The sequence below is a fragment of the Stegostoma tigrinum genome, unplaced genomic scaffold, assembly GCF_030684315.1.
Source record: "Stegostoma tigrinum isolate sSteTig4 unplaced genomic scaffold, sSteTig4.hap1 scaffold_356, whole genome shotgun sequence".
NCBI classification, from domain to species: Eukaryota; Metazoa; Chordata; class Chondrichthyes; order Orectolobiformes; family Stegostomatidae; genus Stegostoma; species Stegostoma tigrinum.
The window spans coordinates 100,001-105,000 of NW_026728284.1; positions in this window are offsets into that span (position 1 = coordinate 100,001).

Here is a 5,000-nt window from a genome sequence, read left to right on the forward strand (position 1 = left end):
GTTCAAAATTCGACAAAGTGTTCAAAATTCGACAAAGTGTTCAAAATTCGACAAAGTGTTCAAAATCCGACCTCCGAGAGCTCTTTGGCATGCACACGAGTTCCAAATTGCCGCCCACCGTCTTTGGAACCGTTCCTCGGGCCCGTCTCAAAGTGGTCCCGAGCCGCCATTTTGTTCTAAAAAACGTGTTCCCGAAAATCTCCGGGTACCCCGCCAACCCCCCCGGCCGAAAATGACGAGTTGCACTTTGGGGGCGAATTTGAAATTTCAGTCCGACGATGAGGCACCGAAAGCCCGCAAACGGTACTCGGATCGTCCCCCTTGCCGACTTCCGTGATTTTTCAAAGTTAAAGTTTTCGGGCTGCGGACACTTTATTGCAACGGGGCAAGGCGCCGGGGCGAATTCCCACCCCTCCAGCGGGGCCCTGGAACTCCAACCCGGCGTGGATTTTCGGATTTTTCCCCTTCCCCACCGACTTTCCTCCGCTGACACTTAGAATTTTTTTTGACACTTAGAATTTTTTTTGACACTTAGAATTTTTTTGACACTTAGAATTTTTTTTGACACTTAGAATTTTTTTTGACACTTAGAATTTTTTTTGACACTTAGAATTTTTTTGACACTTAGAATTTTTTTGACACTTAGAATTTTTTTTGACACTTAGAATTTTTTTTGACACTTAGAATTTTTTTTGACACTTAGAATTTTTTTGACACTTAGAATTTTTTTTGACACTTAGAATTTTTTTTGACACTTAGAATTTTTTTTGACACTTAGAATTTTTTTGACACTTAGAATTTTTTTTGACACTTAGAATTTTTTTCTAAGTTTTTCCTTCTGGTTACTGACTTCCCTCGTCGGGCACGGGGATTTTCGACTTCCTCCTCCCGACCGAGGGGCCTCATTTTCGGGCATTTTCCTCAGATTTCCAAGCATTTTTAGACACTTTTCCCGACTTTTCCTGCTTACTGATTTCACACTTTTGGCCATTTTTATGCATTTTCCCGACTTTTCCTGCTTACTGATTTCACACTTTTGGCCATTTTTATGCATTTTCCCGACTTTTCCTGCTTACTGATTTCACACTTTTGGCCATTTTTAAGCATTTTCCTGGTTACTGATTTCACGCTTTTGGACATTTTCGGAGGTTCTGACGGCTTTTTCGCCTTACTGCTTCGGACATTTCGGGCACTTGGCTGACTTTTCCCGCTTACTCCTTCCGGGCTTTTACTCATTTTCGGAGGTTCTGACGGCTTTTTCGCCTTACTGCTTCGGACATTTCGGGCACTTGGCTGACTTTTCCCGCTTACTCCTTCCGGGCTTTTACTCATTTTCGGAGGTTCTGACGGCTTTTTCGCCTTACTGCTTCGGACATTTCGGGCACTTGGCTGACTTTTCCCGCTTACTCCTTCCGGGCTTTTACTCATTTTCGGAGGTTCTGACGGCTTTTTCGCCTTACTGCTTCGGACATTTCGGGCACTTGGCTGACTTTTCCCGCTTACTCCTTCCGGGCTTTTACTCATTTTCGGAGGTTCCGACGGCTTTTTCGCCTTACTGCTTCGGACATTTCGGGCACTTTGCTGACTTCTCCACCTTACTCCTTCCGGGCTTTTACTCATTTTCGGAGGTTCCGACGGCTTTTTCGCCTTACTGCTTCGGGCACTTTGCTGACCTTTTCCCGCTTACCCCTTTCAAGGTTTTGGACGTCTCCGGTCGGGTCCGCGCCCCTCGCCCGGGCCGGAACGCCTCCCCGCCGGCCGAGTTCCTCGGGGTCGCCCCCTCGCCAGGGAAAACCCGCTCCCCGCCGTCCCACAGCACTCCGACTCGGCCAGGCAGCCTCACGGGCACAGCGACTCCTGCCCACCTCGGGAACCGACGCCCCGCTCGGGCTCAGGCTCCGAAAAACCACCACAGCGGGGCAGCTACCCTCAATGCAGCCGAAATTCAAACTCCTCCCCTCCGAAAGGCGCGCCTCACCCGGCCACGGCCTCGGAACTGCTCCCCTTCCTCGGGATCGGCCCCTCGCCCGGGAAAACCCGCTCCCCGCCGTCCCACAGCACTCCGACTCGGCCAGGCAGCCTCACGGGCACAGCGACTCCTGCCCACCTCGGGAACCGACGCCCCGCTCGGGCTCAGGCTCCAAAAACCCACAACAGCGGGCAGCTACCCTCAATGCAGCCGAAATTCAAATTCCTCCCCTCCGAAAGGCGCGCCTCACCCGGCCACGGCCTCCAAATCGCTCCCCTTCCTCGGGATCGCCCCCTCGCCCGGGAAAACCCGCTCCCCGCCGTCCCACAGCACTCCGACTCGGCCAGGCAGCCTCACGGGCACAGCGACTCCTGCCCACCTCGGGAACCGACGCCCCGCTCGGGCTCAGGCTCCGAAAAACCACCACAGCGGGGCAGCTACCCTCAATGCAGCCGAAATTCAAATCCCTCCCCTTCGAGAGGCGCGCCTCACCCGGCCACGGCCTCCAAATCGCTCCCCTTAGGCGAAAATTAAGCCCCCGTGGCCGATAATACCCCTCCTTGATCGTGCACAAGGGCAGCTCCAAGTTGAACGGGCTCAGGCTCCAAAAACCCACAACAGCGGGCAGCTACCCTCAATGCAGCCGAAATTCAAATCCCTCCCCTTCGAGAGGCGCGCCTCACCCGGCCACGGCCTCCAAATCGCTCCCCTTAGGCGAAAATTAAGCCCCCGTGGCCGATAATACCCCTCCTTGATCGTGCACAAGGGCAGCTCCAAGTTGAACGGAGAAGTCAGTAACCAACCAAAAATAAGCTTGGTTACTGATTTCTCCCGTTGGTTACTGACTTCTCCCTTTGGTTACTGATTTCTCCCGTTGGTTACTCATTTCTCTTGTTGGTTACTGATTTCTCCCGTTGGTTACTGACTTCTCCCTTTGGTTACTGATTTCTCCCGTTGGTTACTGACTTCTCCCGTTGGTTACTCATTTCTCCCGTTGGTTACTCATTTCTCCCGTTGGTTACTCATTTCTCCTGTTGGTTACTGATTTCTTGGTTACTCATTTCTCTTCTTGGTTACTCATTTCTCCTGTTGGTTACTGATTTCTTGGTTACTCATTTCTCTTCTTGGTTACTCATTTCCCTTTCTGACACTTAGAATTTTTTTTGACACTTAGAATTCTTTTTGACACTTAGAATTTTTTTTGACACTTAGAATTTTTTTTGACACTTAGAATTTTTTTTGACACTTAGAATTTTTTTTGACACTTAGAATTTTTTTGACACTTAGAATTTTTTTTGACACTTAGAATTTTTTTTGACACTTAGAATTTTTTTTGACACTTAGAATTTTTTTTGACACTTAGAATTTTTTTGACACTTAGAATTTTTTTTGACACTTAGAATTTTTTTTGACACTTAGAATTTTTTTTGACACTTAGAATTTTTTTTGACACTTAGAATTTTTTTGACACTTAGAATTCTTTTTGACACTTAGAATTTTTTTTGACACTTAGAATTTTTTTTGACACTTAGAATTTTTTTTGACACTTAGAATTTTTTTCTAAGTTTTTCCTTCTGGTTACTGACTTCCCTCGTCGGGCACGGGGATTTTCGACTTCCTCCTCCCGACCGAGGGGCCTCATTTTCGGGCATTTTCCTCAGATTTCCAAGCATTTTTAGACACTTTTCCCGACTTTTCCTGCTTACTGATTTCACACTTTTGGCCATTTTTATGCATTTTCCTGGTTACTGATTTCACGCTTTTGGACATTTTCGGAGGTTCCGACGGCTTTTTCGCCTTACTGCTTCGGGCACTTTGCTGACCTTTTCCCGCTTACCCCTTTCAAGGTTTTGGACGTCTCCGGTCGGGTCCGCGCCCCTCGCCCGGGCCGGAACGCCTCCCCGCCGGCCGAGTTCCTCGGGGTCGCCCCCTCGCCAGGGAAAACCCGCTCCCCGCCGTCCCACAGCACTCCGACTCGGCCAGGCAGCCTCACGGGCACAGCGACTCCTGCCCACCTCGGGAACCGACGCCCCGCTCGGGCTCAGGCTCCGAAAAACCACCACAGCGGGGCAGCTACCCTCAATGCAGCCGAAATTCAAACTCCTCCCCTCCGAAAGGCGCGCCTCACCCGGCCACGGCCTCGGAACTGCTCCCCTTCCTCGGGATCGGCCCCTCGCCCGGGAAAACCCGCTCCCCGCCGTCCCACAGCACTCCGACTCGGCCAGGCAGCCTCACGGGCACAGCGACTCCTGCCCACCTCGGGAACCGACGCCCCGCTCGGGCTCAGGCTCCAAAAACCCACAACAGCGGGCAGCTACCCTCAATGCAGCCGAAATTCAAATTCCTCCCCTCCGAAAGGCGCGCCTCACCCGGCCACGGCCTCCAAATCGCTCCCCTTCCTCGGGATCGCCCCCTCGCCCGGGAAAACCCGCTCCCCGCCGTCCCACAGCACTCCGACTCGGCCAGGCAGCCTCACGGGCACAGCGACTCCTGCCCACCTCGGGAACCGACGCCCCGCTCGGGCTCAGGCTCCAAAAACCCACAACAGCGGGCAGCTACCCTCAATGCAGCCGAAATTCAAATTCCTCCCCTCCGAAAGGCGCGCCTCACCCGGCCACGGCCTCCAAATCGCTCCCCTTAGGCGAAAATTAAGCCCCCGTGGCGGATAATACCCCTCCTTGATCGTGCACAAGGGCAGCTCCAAGTTGAACGGAGAAGTCAGTAACCAACCAAAAATAAGCTTGGTTACTGATTTCTCCCGTTGGTTACTGACTTCTCCCTTTGGTTACTGATTTCTCCCGTTGGTTACTCATTTCTCTTGTTGGTTACTGACTTCTCCCGTTGGTTACTGACTTCTCCCTTTGGTTACTGATTTCTCCCGTTGGTTACTGACTTCTCCCTTTGGTTACTGATTTCTCCCGTTGGTTACTGACTTCTCCCGTTGGTTACTGACTTCTCCCGTTGGTTACTCATTTCTCCCGTTGGTTACTCATTTCTCCCGTTGGTTACTGACTTCTCCCGTTGGTTACTC